Raw genomic sequence first — 17,515 nt, forward strand, 5'->3', positions numbered from 1 at the left:
CCCCCATCCTTTCATTTCCTCTCCCCCATCCTTTCATCCATGGCACTCTCCCCCCATCCTTTCATTTCCTCCTCCCCCCATCCTTTCATCCATGGCACTCTCCCCCCATCCTTTCATTTCCCTCTCCCCCATCCTTTCATCCATGGCACTCTCCCCCCATCCTTTCATTTCCTCTCCCCCATCCTTTCATTTCCTCTCCCCCCTCCTTTCATCCATGGCACTCTCCCCCATCCTTTCATTTTCTCCCCCCATCCTTTCATCCATGGCACTCTCCCCCACCCTTTCATTTCCTCTCCCCCATCCTTTCATTTCCTCTCCCCCATCCTTTCATCCATGGCACTCTCCCCCATCCTTTCATTTCCTCTCCCCCATCCTTTCATCCATGGCACTCTCCCCCATCCTTTCATTTCCTCTCCCCATCCTTTCATCCATGGCACTCTCCCCCCATCCTTTCATTTCCTCTCCCCCATCCTTTCATTTCCTCTCCCCCATCCTTTCATCCATGGCACTCTCCCCCATCTTTTCATCCATGGCACTCTCCCCCATCCTTTCATTTCCTCTCCCCCATCCTTTCATCCATGTCGCTCTCCCCCATCCTTTCATCCATGGCACTCTCCCCCATCCTTTCATTTCCTCTCCCCCACTTTGATCCCTTACTCTCTCTGTCATTCTTTCTCCCAGCCTCAAAATCCCCTCACTCTCCGTCCATCATTTACTTTCTCCTGGTACTCCCATCCCCCCACATTCCCTCATTCACATTCTCCTCTCATTCTTTCCTCTTCCCTTGTAATCCCCTCCCTCTCATTTCATCCTTCCAGTCAATCCCCTCACCCTTGTTCCCTCCCCCCACAAATCCCTCACAAACCCTGGTTCACTCCCTCCTTCCTATGAACCCTTTATAAACCCTGATTTCTTCCCTCCCTCCCAATCCACAAACCCCCTCACTCACCCTGGTTCAATCTCTCCCCCCCCCCCCCTCCATGTTCCCTTCACAAACCTTGGTTAACTTCATTTCTCAAACCCCCCACTCTGGTCTACTTGTTGTTCCCCCCCCCCCCCCCCCATGATCCTTTCACAAACTCTGATTCATTCCCCCCCCCTCCCCCCCCCAATGCCTCCCTCCTTTCCTATCTCCAGTTCACTCAACTGGTCTCCGATCATTCCCTACCTCTCCCCACTCAAATCCCTGGTTCACTCACCTGATCCCCAATTCCTTCCCTCCTCTGATCCCCTGTCCAGGCCCCCCTTCCCCCCATCCCCTCAATCCCCCTCCTGATGGGAAACAGTAGGTTGGAAGCACGACATTCAGGCCTGGGTGGGGAAGAGGAGAATGCACCTGAGGTTCTGCAAGGCTGCTGTCCTCCTCTTCCTCCTGCTTCTTGACAGGAGGGTACATGAGGGGATCCGGAGAGAGGGGCGGGGTGTTTGTGTGTGGGGGTGGGGGGGGGGGGGGGGGTGTCAAAAGGGAAAGATTGCACCATTCCACTGCTACCAATTCATTTCTCTTCTGGGGGTCCTGTGGCAATTTGGTTCCAATCAAGAGCTGAATTTAATGTCTCATATCACGGCCATGGAATCCCAGGAGAACAAGAGCCCTAAAGGATGTTTGTTTATTTCTCACTCAGATCTGAAGATCCTGAATAAGGTGTTGCTGTCGGCCCACAGCTGCACATCCCAGCTAAAACAGTTCCCAAACTGTCACTCTACCTTCTCTGGCAGTGGGGATTAAATTAATCCTGTTGGCTCCAGGTTCTTGTACTGGTGGAGAATACTGTACAGCTGTGCTGCCCTCTGCTGTCCAATTTAAAAATCATCGGGGACAGAAAAGATTCTCAAAAGGAGTTTTACAATTAACAGTGACTGCTTCACAATCTGGAGGATAACGAACCTCTGAAAATTCCCAAAGTAGATAGAATTCTAATTTTCTTGGATCGTTTTTGGAAGCTGCAACTCAATTCAGCTATTCTAGAAGCTCCTCTAATGGTGGCATCAGAATGTTGTAGCCCTCAAATATTTGGAGCTGATGGTATCAAGTAATAAATTAAAGGTAAGGAAGGATAGAAAAATATGTTCTACATGTACTGGGAGGTACTTTGCCACACCTGCTTCTACAAGAACACTGAGAAGCATGACATTAATAAACTTTTTGGGGGTTAGCCTCTGATGCTGGGTACATCTCAAGGAGTACTGACTTGGAGGAGAATAGAAGGAAGGGTTAGGGAGGAGCTGAATGGCATGTTGCCATGGCTAGAACCTATTCATTCAGAATTGTTAAATGGTATAATAGAAAGTTTGAATAAAACAATTTAATTTAAAACTCAGTTTGCTGATACTGTGATAGGTTAAGCCACTACTGCAGAGCAGACACCATGAGAAATGCATTGATGGGCACTAATCGGTGATTTATATTCTTCCTTACCTTCTGAATCAATATTTCCCCAGCCTGTCACCCAGCAGAAGAGACCTGCGGGGAACTGCACAGAGGCATCAGGTAAACAGATAGGGAGGATAAAATCTGTGAACGTCACAGGAATCTGGAGCTCCACCAGTGCAATGTCTCCACTGGACTCCGAATTCCAGGTATAGTTTGAGTTGATTATAATATTTTTCACGTTAAAGATTATCCCATTGTTGCTGGAATTGGAGAGCTGGTATGCACCCAGGCGCACTTTGTACAGCGACACTATGAACCTGGGACTGAGAGCAAGGAAACAGATTAGCAGAGGGTAGCTGGTCATACAGCACACTGCTTATAATGAAACATTGGTGACATAGCACTCTGCTTATAGCACATAGACACTAAGAAATGCTTTCTACTTATAGCAATGAGTGATACAGCGTCTCCTGCCCGTAATGGATGGTCAGTGGCACAATGTTCTGCTTATAACATAACACTGTACCTCATACAATTGATGACATAACATTGTCTGTAACAGACAGACAGGGATATAACAAGATTGGTTTTATCATCTTTATTATTATTATCTTCAATAATCATGAATAGCGCATACCAGATGTGCACATTGCTGTACAGACACACAGAAGAGACAGCACCAGCTCCTTGGAGCTTATAATCTAATCAGTTATAAGAGACAGACAATGTTTGCACAGCCTGCTTATAGAAGCCAACTTTCAAAGTGATTTACTTGGCTAAAAAGTGTTTTATTCAGCTTTCTGAAAATTTCCTTCCCTCCATACAGGGAAAAGTCAACTGTTTCTTCCACAATGCATGTTATTTAATGCACATTGAGAAGAGGCATTCCAAGAGGCGTGTTTAGGATGGGGAGGAAAAGTACGCATGCAGATAGCATTTTCAAATATTCATGCGTCCGTTTCCAGCAAAAAATCTACCTGCAGAAAAAGCAGGTGCAAGTAGCCGTGAACAATTCATAGCTGTTGCAAATGTCAAAGCAAAAGTGCTCACATACCTTCTCTTTAAAAATCTGCACAAAGCCCACAGGTAAAAAGAACATGTGCTCTTTGTCCCAGTGCAGACAGTTTGAAGATCATCCCCATAATGGACAATGACATGGACCTTTGGTTATAATGGACAACCAGTGACACAATCACTTGCCTATCATGGACAGCTGGTGTCAGTGCTTTCTGCGTCTAATGGAGTTCTTTGGGTTACAATCCCATCTGGGCACATCTGTCCTCTCATTTAGTGCTCTCACACACACTCACCTCCGAAAGCAGTGGGCAGCAGTTACCACCCATTTGTTGGTAATCAAGGAGCCTCCACAGATATGGGATCCCCTTTCCTGCAAGCTGACCTGCCAAGGCCATTGTCCCATCTGAGCACTGGTGCCCCCTACGATACGATTACTGACAATCGGCCTTCCACAGACTATGGCACAGAAGAGAAAGAGAGAAAGAATTATTACTGTCCAGCAAGAACCCCAAATACAGTTTTGTAATCTCTACCCTAACCCTACCTCATCTAACCCTTTCTGAAAAATGCCCTCCCTCACCATGTGCACTTTTAGATACATTAAAAAGCAGCATTCCTTCGGGCATGTTTAAATTCAGGGGAAGAATAATGCATGTACATGATATTTTCAAAGGTACGGGTGCTAGCTTCCCCTTTCTGCTGCCCACACAAAAGAGCAGTTTTATAGTATGTAGGCAGTTTTAACACACATAGTTTACTATGAGGATTTTCAAGAGGAAAATACCCCTATGTTTTCCCTTTGAAAATCTGGGTAAAATATGTATGTTAAAACTGCTGCTTAGTTTGTATCTACACGGCTCATCTGCAAATTTCCCCCACTGTCTATAAACCCCATGATGCTGGCAAATTTCATAGACTTCTGTTAGCATGGTCACCAAATTCCTTCTCCAAAAGACTGCTTATTGGCCACCTCTTCCCCCTTCTCTGTTGCATCAACAGTTTCTGTGTCTGTTTATTGCCCCTGTTTTCTCTTGCCTATTCTCTCCCTCCTCAATTTACTGTAGATCTCTTTATTTCCCCTACTCCATCCTGACTTTCCTGGGACTCCTGTGAATGGTTGGCAGTTACCTGGGGTTGTGCTCTGGGCAGCTCCAGTATCTGTAATGAGAGAGAATATTAAGGGAAATATTTGTGCTAGATTCCTAAATATCAGAGTATAGTTGCTAAGTCACTCCAGATTCACTCACCAGGTTTGTTCCAGTCCTGGGTTTACCCCATTGCATGCAGGGCCTTGTAGTCTCGTTTTTCTTAGGGACTGCAATAGCAAGGTCAGAATTACAAGTCCCTGCATGCAGTGGGGTAAACCCAGGACTGGATCTACCCTGGTGGGCAATTCTGGAGCCTTTTAGCAACTCTTCATCACAGACAAATCATCATCATCCGACTACATCCAACATCCATCTATAATAATCATCTATCATCCTCAGTCATCAGCTGTGAGAATTATCATCATCTTTGTCATCTGTTATCATCGCTGCCATCTGTCATTATTCATCATCTAGCAATCATCATCATCATCATCCATCATAAGTGGTCTTCATCATTGTCATGTTGTTGAACTCGGAATGATGAAGACAGTGGCATCAAATGGTTAAGATCCTTGACTTTATAAAGTGAAGCTACAGTTTGTATTTGTATTTATTTGACTTATATTCCACTTTTTCAGGCACTTCAAAGCAGATTACATTCAGGTACTTTAGGTATTTCTCTACCCTGGAAGCTTCCTTGATCTCTTGGCATCGCAACCTCAGTAACATACCAAATTACCCAAGTGATTCCTGATTCCATTGTCTTTCTTCTTTTCATTAATTCTGTAAGGAACCTTTGGCATCCTTACCAAAAGGAGTGTACTAACTGGAGCGGTTCAGAGAGATTTAGTGAAGAGAGGTTTGGGTTTTGACTCCCCCATGTAGGAGCACCAGATGGTGTGCTCTAGTAGTATATAAATCCTTGCCATTATCTTAGGGTATGGATTGGCTTTGTGGATTTTGGGTTAATCTTTCAGAAGGGCATGAGGATGTCCCTGCCTCCTGTTAATTATTTTTGCTAATTTATTTAAGAAGATTGGTATGCCCTCTTTGGGTCAACCTGTTAGACTGGCCCATTTTTGCTGGGTTGTGCTTTTTGATCCACTTTTTGGAAACCTTGCCTGTGCTAGCTTTGGTACCCCTTCACAGAGGATTTGGGGAGTCCCTGTGTAAGTTTAGACTAAGGGGAAGGAGAGACCTGCTGCTCTGTCACTCACCTCCAGTGACCCGATGCAGAGGCGTTTCACTTTGAGTTGCTTGTCTTCACAGACTATCTTCTCATTGGGGAGACAAGGAAGCTTTTTTCCCACCCTACCTCTCTCTTCTTTGGTTTTCCCCTTTTGAGTCAGTCTATTTTTATTCCTTTTGGGACTGAGTCCATTTGGTACTAGGGATCCAGTTTCCAAACCATTGGGAGGAAGAGGTGTCTTTCACCTGAGGAGTGGAGGTTTCATCTTTGAGGAAGGGATTCCCATCCATTACCAAAGGAAAGGAGTTGAATGTATTGTTCAAGAGGGGGGGGAGGGGGGTTCCTGCTGACCCAAGTGTCCTACTTTTGGGAGGAAAGTGCCACCCCGATACTTCCAGAAGGAGAGTTGAGATATTTACAAGATTTCAGGAGAGGTAGGAGAATTGGGACTTGCTGTATTCTGATAATTGGGACTAAATTCTAACCATTCTACAGTGGGGAGAAGCTCAAGATAAAATTGGGAGTTGGATAAAGGACTACACTTTCTTCAATCTGAGTAATTGCAAAGGAAAAGAAGATAAATTACTAAGGAACTGACCTTATCAAATTCAGACTTTTACTAGAAAGGTAAGGTCACAGATTTATCAACTTGATTTTGTACATCAATTTATTTTAATATTAGGGAGCAGTAAACAACACATTTCACTCATTTGATCAACTATCAGTAAAGAAGTTGGAAACCACATTGATTCTCAGTGTGATTATTTGTTACCCTGGACCTCAGAAGTAAAACCTATCCATGGAGAATTGGTTGCAAATAGGGTCTATTTTATCTTTATGTGCCCCTGAGTCCTATATTAGGGTTTTATCCCACCCAGGATTACAATTAAAAAATGCCAGTGGTCAAAACAGTTAGGCAGCAAATTCACAAAGAGTGACAGCAGATTAATTCATTCTGCCAACCTTGACCCATCATGGACTGGAAGTGGACACACAGCAGCTGATGGTCAGGACCGAAGGTACCAGAGCAGAATCAAGAGGCAGAGGCATATCCAGACAGGCAGGGTCGAGGCAGGCAGAGTTCATGCAACAACAGGGAACAGGCCAAGGTCAGGGCAGGCAGAGTTCAAACACAGTTGAAAGGCAAGCAAGACGTCAAAACAGGTAGCAATAAGGCAGGCTGGGTCACAGGTGAAAGCAGCAGCAAAAACAGGAATACACAGAACCAAACCTGTTGCTCAACTATTATTTATTTATTTATTTATTTATTTGGGAAAAAAAAATGTTTTTAACAGCACACCCCTGTGTTCAGGGCGGTTTACAAGAGAACAGATATAATAACAGGAGTAACTAATACACTATAAAATCATATAAAAATTGGGTTAAAACAATCAAACTAACTTAAGAGCAAACTTAAAGCTTTCTTAAATTCTTTTTTGTTGCATAAGACTCTCAAGGAAGCAGGTACAGAATTCCAAATGATAGTGCCAGCCAGCGATGGAAAAGGCCCAATCTCTAGTCATTGCGAGCCTGGTAGCTTTGGGGGATGGAACGCAGGAGGAATTGGTTTTTAGATCTAAGGTTGCGTGATGGGGGCTAAAGGTGGAGAATAGCTGAAATTCAAGGGCTTTTATTATTATGAATAAGACTGTGAAAGATAGATACGATTTTGTATTGCATCCTCTAGTATATAGGTAACCAGTGTAGATGAAATAAAACTGGGGAAATATGTTCTTGTAATTTTGTATTAGTTAGAAGACGAGCTGCTGTGTTTTGTGTTAATTGAAGTGATCTACTTGAGAATAGAGGTAGAGCATGGTAAAGAGAATTGCAGTAATCAAGTCCTGGGAGGATTAAAGATTGCAGTACTGTCAGCTCAAATAAAGGTTTGATGTGTCTAAGAAGATGTAGTTTAAAAAATTAAAGTTTAACCACAGAATTTATATGAGCTTGCATGTCAAGTTTGGAGTCAAGAATGACACCAAGATTTCGAACTTGTTTAGAGATTTTGATGGGTATGTTGTCTATGGAGACTGTGTTGGATATGTTGTCAAAAGAGGGGTTTCCATAAATCATAATTTAAGTTTTAGAGAGATTTAAAGAGAGTTTGTTATGAATTAACCAAATTTTAACAGATGATAGACATAAAGAAATAAATTGAAGAGTTGAATGCCAGGTTTGCTAGGTAGGAAAATAGAATTGAATGTCATCGGCATAGATGCGGTAAGAGACACCTATGGTAGAAAGAAGTTGACAGATTGGAGTAAGATAGATATTGAATAATACAGCAGAGTACTGAGCTTCCTTTTATAGGTGGAACCCTAGGGGATCACTAGATAGTGTTGAGCTCAGTTTTACTGGGACTACTATGTTTATATGGTATGCAAATGGGGAGTTCAAATGTTTATCCTATCTTTTGTAATGTGAATATTCTGGTTTACACAGGTTATCCAAAATTAATCTGAGGGAGGATGGAGGAGATAGTAGTGTGGTCCTATAAGGGGTGTGTATAGTGTTTTTTTCTTAAAATGTTAAAAGTTTATCCTATTTCCTATAATATGAAAATTCTCAATAATGGCTCAAGGATGGCCTTGGAAGAGTATGCATACTTTCAGGGCAGTGATATGTGCTTTTTTACAAACTTCGTGGCTTCTGCCATACAGTTTATTTTATTTATTTTATTTTACTGACATATACTGCCTGTCCCCTGACAGTGTTTCCAAGTGGTTTACGCATTTCACTCATTTTTTATGATTTATATATAAATTAACTATTAAAACAATACAAATCATAAAACATGGAACAATATAAATTACAATCAGGCCGATACAGTACCGATGCGGCAATGTATATCGCCTGCTCGTTTGGCGCGCATGCATTTTGGTTCACAGTCTGCTCTATTCAGTATTCAAATCATAGGCAAATCCAAGTGGAAGCTAAGGCACGCCAAACGCACGCCTAAAGCGCGGTTAGAGTTCGCTATCGATTTTACTGCATAGGCGTTATCAAACGCCTATACAGTATCCAGGGCGTGCTGCCCAAATTGCTCTTCCCTACATGTCATTTCCCTACATGTCATTTCAATTGACATTTGAGAAGGAGTTGTCATTACATTTCAAAAATGAATTCCAATACTCACTTGCCATGCCAAAATTAAAAATTGTTCACAAGAAATCAATAAAGACCCTTCTTGACATTGCCTGAAGAAGGGAGCACGATAGACTTTTTCTTCTAAAAACCCATACGCACGATGCGTTCAGATTCAAAAAATGTATACCAAAAGTTATTTGTCAAGTGTAGCATAATAAATAGCTATCCAGCCTTCCCAGCCGCTCTGCCGTACAGCTACCGACTTTTCTGGATGCTCAAGGCAGCGCCTTTTTCTGCCCACCGTCCATGGCGTGGACGTCCATGGTCGCAGGCCTGGCTAACTTCCAACCTCCATGGGCTCTTGAGCACCCGGAAGGTTTGGTAGCTGTACCGACATGTCAGTACGGCTACAAACTTTTCTGGACGCTCAAGGCAGTGGCCACTCCGCTGCGGGCCATGGATGTTGTAAGATAGCATGGCCTACGAACATGGACGTTCCCGCCTTTTTCTGCCCAGTTCTTCATTTTCTGGAAGCTCAAGGCAGCGTGCCTTCTTGGCCTCTTGAGCGTCCGGAAAGGTTGGTAGCTACACTTGAACATTCCTGCCTTTTTCTGTCCACCGTCCAAGGCGTGCACATCCATGGTGGATGGTCTGTTTTTCATTTTCCTGACTGTCTCGTTGGTCTAACTCTTTGCTGTATATGTGCCACTCATGTTTCTGGGTCATTCAGTTCTTCATTTTAATTATTTATACTCTTTGCTGTATATGTGCCACTCATCTTTCTAGGTCATTCAGTTCTTCATTTTCATTATTTATACTCTTTGCTGTATATGTGCCACTCATGTTTCTGGGTCATTCAGTTCTTCATTTTAATTATTTATACTCTTTGCTGTATATGTGCCACTCATCTTTCTAGGTCATTCAGTTCTTCATTTTCATTATTTATACTCTTTGCTGTATATGTGCCACTCATCTTTCTGGGTCATTCAGTTCTTCATTTTAATTATTTATACTCTTTGCTGTATATGTGCCACTCATCTTTCTGGGTCATTCAGTTCTTCTGGTCTTGCTGCTGAGTTCTCCTGTTGGTTGTTGTCTCTAATCGGCCGTCTACAATTCCCTCACCGAGCATTTCGTATTCTGGTTCTCATCCGAATGAAAACGATCGCCAAAGCCAATATATAAATGTTGTCCATGATGCTGTCTGGTCCGATGCTGACTGTCACAGGGCACAACACCAAACTAATGCCAGGATCAGGGTAGGCGGTAAATATAGAGGTTAAAGACACGGTAAAAATACCAGTTAAAGACACGCTACTTTGGGCGCGTATTACTGTTTCGAGGGGAATAGCTAATCCGATCATTAACATACCATATACATGCGGTGGGCGCTAATGGCAGTGCGTCTTTTTCGGCATGCGGTAAGGACGCGTAAAAGACGATACTGAATCGCGCGTCTGGCTTACGCGCTTAAAACGCACATCCAATGCGGGTTAAAAGACGCTCGAGCGCGGCCGCGCTTTACTGTATCGGCCTGAATATTAATAAATAACCATCATAAAATCATCAAAACCAACATAAAATCAGAGTTAAACATCTCTGATTTTCCTTCTGTGGCTCTTTCCTGCCTCAGTCAAGCAAACTCTCCATTGAGCTTCAGATTAGGGATCTCGAATCCACAACCTTGGGATTCAGTAACTCAAGTCCACACAAGTTTGGTGGCTCCAAATGGCAAACAATTTATTTGTACCTTCTAGGAAATTATCAGTAAAATACCAAAAAAAAAAAAAGAGTCAAGTATCCTACAGCAATAAAAATAACTCTACCAATTAACAGGGGGACAATTGGAGTTTCATCAGCTCTAAGCAAACAGAAGAAATCCAGTCTGTCTCCTTATACTCGTAAGTACTGAATGCATCCAGTTGAGGATTATCCCAGAAATGAAAAACTGTTCTTGTTGATGACCATGTCCATGCCTCCTCCTATGGCTCCTTGAGGGCACACTAGGCATTGGTGCAAGAGGAGTTGTACCTTGGTACTCCATCATACATAGCAAGACAAGTCAGGCCACATCTGGACTGGAAAAACTGTGTGGCAACATGAGCGGTCTTGGGGTAACCAGAGAACAGATTCAGGCGTGACTATTTCAAGTCTCTCATAAACTTCTTTATCAGAAAACACAACGGAAGAAGTTTTTCTTTCGCAGTTCACAAAAACAAAAATAGCAATGTTCTTATGTTCTTAAGGCAGAGTGAAATGATTATTACCTAATATTGCAAAATCAACTACTCATAGAAGAAAATGGTAGAGATTTTAATATAAATTTGAGCACAGAACTGAAGGTCATACTTTTGAGACCAGGTCACCCAGGAAAATAGCCACAGAAAAAGCAGGTAAAGATCTCTGTGGATACTTTCTCTAGGCAATTTTCAAAGGGAAATAATTGGTGCCAAGTGCATGGATGAAAGCACCCTTCAGACCTCTGATTCTTGAGTCTATCTCAATTTCTCCCCAGGTCCAGAAATAAGAGTTGCACCAGGGGCTGGAAACTTGATCTCCTATCTTTTAGTCCTATCTTGGCCCTTTGCTAATATGGGCCTGTGTTCTCATAAGCAATTATTTATTTAATTGTGTCAGTTTGGGTTTCTTTTAAAGGCACCAAGTAGTTGCATTCCATTCACACAGGCTGTATCTCATGGTGAAATCTGAGATGCAGTCAGGTATACAAGATATTATTATTTACTTTAAAATGATTTCTAAACCATATGGGTCACCCAGAGCAGTATACAATAAAAGTACAAAATCAATAATTTAAATAAACAGAGCAAACAAACCATGCAGAAAAGCCAAAGAACAATAGCCATGCAAGGACAAAAACAAAAAAAGTTACAGACTCATTCCTCAACCATTATTAATTTTCTGGTGGAAACAACCAAGCCTTGAGGTGCTTTCAAAAGGTCAAGTAATGTTCCTCTTCCTTACAGAAAGAGGAATTTTCATTCCAAAGCTGAAGGGCTATAAATGAGAGCATATGCATCTTAACTTTCTTGATAACTTTTAAAAAAGGAGCATGTAACAAAGCATTTTGACAGGAACGCAGATTGGGGGCAGGTACATAAAGGCTCAGGTATTCAGGCTCAGTCCCTCGCAATACCCTCAGCACCAGGGCTGAGATCTTAAACTGGTCTCAGATCCACTGGTATCCAGTGCAGTCATCTCAACAAAAGAGAGGCAAAAATACCTTGCAGGCAACCATAGTTGGTTCTTACGACCATGCTTTGGACCATTTACAACCTAATATATTACAATAATCCATACAGAGGACAATCAAGGTTGACCATTGTTGTAAAAGACTTATTAAGATGGCGGTATTGAATCACTAGAGTTTAAACAGTGCTACCTGAGGCTTCATTGACAGAATTGAATCAAGACAAAAACCCAGGCTTAGCAGATGGTATTCCCACCTTCCCCACCCAAAGATTCTCAGTTTTGGAATCATTCATAATCAATTTATTCTCTAGCAGCCAATGTGGGATAATCGGGGTGGCCCTTCTGACCAGAGAAAGTGATTTAGCCCAGAGCACTATCAGTCAGGAGGCAAATGATCTGGATGTCATCCACTCAGATAAACCCTTGAATGGTGGGGGTAGGAACTTTCGGTTTTTTTTAAATGAAAACAAACAAAATTTTGTTCCTTTGTTTTGTGTCATTTTAAAAATGAAAGGAAACATATTTTGTTTCCCAAAAAGCACATCCCTATAAAGTACCTGTGGACATTTGTACCTAGATTTTGTGTGGATAATTTTTGAAGGGATGATAATGTGTGTAGAGTTGAAAATATATATTATTTTCTTCTCCTGATCAAAACATAGAACCATTTTGGGGGGTTTTTTAACTGTGAATTTTATTGCATAAGCCACTATATCAAAGCTTCCCTTTCTCTTCTGTCCTCTAGGGCAGGTTTTCTCCCCCTTTTAAAACGATTGTACTCTTTCTTTCTCAGAGTTTCAGCTCAAGTACTCCTTTAATGCTATGTGGGAGGGGATCCCTCCTTCCTGGAGGACCACCGTGGTGGTGCCCCTTATGGTCACACAGCTCTAAGGACAGCTCTGCAAATTTCAATAACAACCAAAAATAAAGCATGTTTTTCTCTCTTTGATGTCTGCGGGGGTTTTCCATGGGGTAAGTGTTAGCAATCTTTCCTCTTGTCTGTGTTCTGAATCCTTTTTATGGCTTTCTTTCCATTTTATCTTTCCTTATGTCTCTCATCATCTCTTCCTCCCCTCCCACCTCTCTTGCCAACATTCTCTCATCTTACTTCTCATGTTGGTCTTCTCCATCTCTCTCTTTATGTTGTCCACTGCCTCATCATTTCTCTCCATCACTTCTATTTTTCATTTTCACACACTTCCACCTCCCCTCTCTATGTCCGATCTCCATCTTCTTATCCATCTCTCCCCCATCACTTTCTTTCACTCTCGACATTTTGCATGCCTTTCTCATCTCTCTCCTTCTCTGGATCTCAACAATATCTAAGCTCTCTACCTAGGCTTCTGTCGCTCCCTCTTAGTGAACTACAGTCCTCCATCTTCCCCTTTCAGTTCTTCCTCACATACCCCTATCTCTTCCTTTCTCAGTCTCTCTTCTTCATCTCTCCTCCACAGTGTTCCCCTAGTCTCCCTCATCTTTTCCACCAGTGCTCCCCCCGCCCCACTTCATTCATCTTCTCTCGGTGCTCTCCTTGCCTCACTCATGCACAATACCAGTAACTTGCACTTCTATATATACAGATCTAGCTCTTATTCAAGGATTGGATAATATCCAATAATTACCAGACTGACTTGAAAGTATCTTGAAAGTTAATATTATAATTTTCTCATTGCCTCTTTATCTCTCTCACTCTTTCCGTGTATCACTCTATTGAGTTTCTCACTCTTAACACCTATATCTCACATTCTCTCTCTGTGTCCATGCTCTCTCTTTCTCATTCTCATTGTCTCTCATTATCACAGAAGCTGTCTCACCTAAGCTGATGAGTAGAATCAGCAACAGCTGAAGAACAGATCTCTGAAGTCCCATCTCTAGGCTTTAGACGGAGTCCCTCACCTCTGGTTTATGTGACAGGAAGATACTAGAAAGATCTTTTAAACCTATTCCTCACCCGTCAGACAGGTTCAAAAGCAAACCCATGACAACTTGTCAAATATGTTAACATACCTGTTTCACAAAAAGATTTTGTCTTGTATTTCCTCATTGTTATTATTGTAAAAATATAAAGGTTTGAAGTTTTCTTCTGTGTGTTCTCACCCTGAGAATAATTCCTAAACATAGAAACATGATGGCAGAAAAAGACCATAAGGCCTTTCCAGTCTGCCCAGCCACATCACTACTCAGCTTTACAATTCCTACCACTCCTTCAGAGATCCTCTGCACTTGTCCCATGATTTCTTGAATGTAGATACTGCCTTGTTTCTATCACCTCCACTAGGAGGCTATTCTATACATTCACCACTTTCTCTGTGCAGAAATATTTCCTTAAATTACTCCTGAGTTTACCCCCTTTCACCCTTATCCCATCACCCCTCATTCCAGAGCCTCCTTTCCATTGAAAGAGGCCTAACTCCTGTGCCTTGATACTGTGGAAGTATTTAAATGTCTCTATCATATCACTCCTATCGTGCCTTTTTTGTAGAGTATACATGTTCAGATCTTTAAGTCTGTCCCATATGCTTTACAATGAAGACCACTTACCATTTTCGCAGACTTTACCATTTTGGAGACTTTGGAAGGTATAGTATAGTTTCTAGAACTGTGCACAGTATTCTAAATGAGTCTCCTAGGGATTTATACATTCTGAAATGCAGTCTAATGATTTCCTTCCCCCTAGCTCCCTGCTCCTCAGCCCATTAACCTCTTTCCGCCACTTCATACCCTACCCTCCTTCCCGCTCCCTGTTTTTGAGCTTTAAATTGATGTTAAAGAAAAGAATAAGCATTATAACAATTATCTACCTGCTTATATCCTCTTCTCCCTCACTGAGTTATATTACCCTTTTGTTTGATAGTTCATAGTCTATTTATATTACTTTTATATGGAAAGCCTGTTACAATGTTTTTGTTACTGTCTTTCAAAGCCTGTTCTCTGTAAAGCCTGTTGCTAAATTATTGTTCCCTGTAAACCGAGGTGATGTATCTTCTTACGTGCCGCGGTATATAAAAACCGCTAAATAAATAAATAAATTTAAGCAGCAGTATATTGCCTCTTTTTCTGCATAGAGAGAGCAGTCTCCTCTCCTTGGGTGATTTAGGCCCCCTTTGCTGCTCCCAGGGACAGAATAAAGTGACACAACCAAAGCAACTGAAGACAGAGGAACCAACTTTTCAAAATGATTGGGGGTGCCAAAGTCAATGCAAATTATCCCTCTCTCCCTCACTGAAAAAGATTAAAAAAAAAAAAAAAAGTCTTACTTTTTTGCTATCAAGGAAAATGTATTCCTTTATACTTCTGCTGATTTAAAATAAAGGTGAAGGGCAACAATTGCTAACTATAAACACTAAAATTAGACATTGATGTTAGTCATAAATCATTTTAAACATAGCCTAAAATAAGTATGATAAAAAAAATTAAAATAGAAATAGGCTACATGTAGCCATACAAATAGTGGTATATCAATGAATTTACAAATATATAAACAAAATACACAAATATACATCGCAAGGGGTTCTGATACAAAATGATAATATCGAGCAATGGACAAATTAGCTAAACTCACATCAATATTTTTTAATCATTGTTCCTGATAAATATAACTACTTTTGGGGGTTTTCTGTACTTGTACGCATTTTGTGGGGTTTTTGTATTTAGACTACAAGTGGAAGACTGCAGAAAACAAAAAAGAGACCAAAACCCAATTTTTTATAACACAAGGACCCAATAATTCAAATAAAGAAATGTGTCCCTTACTGTGAACAAACAGTGATGGTCATCCAGAAGATTGTTTATTTACATTTGATAGTCTGCCTTTAATTTAAAAAATCTCAGCATGTATAACAGTTATAAAATACACAATGTAATCATTAGCATTCTCTAAAAAAAATAGTCACAATGTGCATCCCATCTTATTTCCTCACTTTTATACTGGCAAGGAAAATGTGTCCCTCCACACAACACTTCTGCCAATTTAAAGAAAGGTGAAGGGCAATAATTGCTAACTGCACTAGCTCTGCTGGTCCGGTACCACTCTCCCCAGTTTTTCCCTTTTACACACAACCCTGCTGTATCCTCACTCAGAGGAGAACAAGATCAGCAGCAAGCTGCCTGCCTGGCAGCTTGGCACCACTTTCCACAATGGGGTCACCAGTGCAGCGCTACTGAAGCAGCAGGCTAGGAAGCCAAACTGATTTTCCTAAAATGAAGTGACCTGTGAGAACAAAGCACAATACACAATCTCCTCTCAGAAGAAAGTGTGAGAACAAATAGTGTTGTACTGCCCCACACATGCCCAGAATGCAGGATCAGCATCATTGGATCCAGAAAGCAGTGAGAAGCTGGAATTGAAAAAAAGCTTCACTCTGATATGTTACCTCTGAAGTCTTCTTATCAACCTAATTGTATGGAACTACCATTCTGGAGTGTAAAAAAAGTTTTAAAAAGTAGTAAAAAAAAGTAATAAAAGCGCAAACCCTTAAATTAAAAATTTTAACCACTGTATGATGTCTGACCACATAATGCACGAGTTGGGGAACCAGGAAACCAGTTCACCCTAATAATTCTTTATGCGCCTTATTAGTTGTACGCATGACATTGCACCCAAATTATTGCCGCCCAGGTGAATCACAACGGCATCTGGTTCAGCAAGCTTGTCCTTCTTGTGCTGCATTGTCGGTAGAAACTGGTTCCAGGTCATCCCTCTATGACCCATCCATATGATGGGAACATTGTTCGTAGCTAAAACCAAGTGAGTCCCGTAGGAACGAAACCGTGCCCTCCTCGCTGCCTAGTGAACAAAGGAGTGTCTGATAATCCAGACAAACCTTTGCTGTTGCGGGGCTTTGTGAAAAGAGGTTATGCCTTCACATATTGCTTGGCCTGATATACGTGTAAACGGCGTCCGACTTCCATCTTCCAATTTTTTAGATGGTGTCTATGTTCAGACCTGCTTGTGCCGCACTGGTGGCCGCGCCCATCCTAAACGAGTGGGTCCCGAATTCCTTAGGATTATGTCCTATTTTTTTTATGGCCATGTTCAGAACTGACAAAAACTGATATCTGGTGAGGGGAGTATGATCATCCTGAATCAATAAAAGTCTACCGCCTTGGGGGCGCAAGGACATATATGTCTTCAAATTTTGAACTGGGCATGTTATCAAGGTATCAGTCCATTTTAAGCATAGTTTTGTGTCTCTGGCGGCTTGTTCGGTTTTTGATCTCTCTATGGTATTTGAACTGCCTGATCGGATACTGTAATGTTCTGTAATAGTATGCCTTCGAAATCCACTTTCTGTTTAGACATGGCCACCAGCTCGCTGATTCGCAGAGCTCCGAAAAAGGCTAGAAAACTCAATCCTAAATAATTTGACCTTGAACTGGGATCTGCAAACCATTGATAATACCAACCACAGCTGAGTGAGCAGGTCATGTGTGATTGGCTTATGCGAATTGATGTTCAGTCCTGACTTTCTGGCCCACCCCACCAGGATTTTCTTAGCTAGGAAACTCCTGGTTGGGTTGCCCTCATCTTCGTGCTTTTGAGAAAAA

General features: G+C 41.8%; 1 protein-coding gene across 1 annotated transcript in view; it reads right to left on the bottom strand.

Annotated features, from left to right (window-relative positions):
* LOC115094691 (transmembrane protease serine 9-like) overlaps positions 1 to 2,531 on the bottom strand; it is a 98,952-nt gene extending 96,421 nt beyond the window's left edge. The window contains exon 1 of the mRNA XM_029607942.1: positions 2,420 to 2,531. The gene's annotated coding sequence lies outside the window, so the exon portion shown is untranslated. The remainder of the gene's footprint in view (positions 1 to 2,419) is intronic.
* Positions 2,532 to 17,515: the final 14,984 nt, after the last annotated feature.

Source organism: Rhinatrema bivittatum, chromosome 6 (assembly GCF_901001135.1).
Source record: "Rhinatrema bivittatum chromosome 6, aRhiBiv1.1, whole genome shotgun sequence".
In the NCBI taxonomy this organism is placed as follows: Eukaryota; Metazoa; Chordata; class Amphibia; order Gymnophiona; family Rhinatrematidae; genus Rhinatrema; species Rhinatrema bivittatum.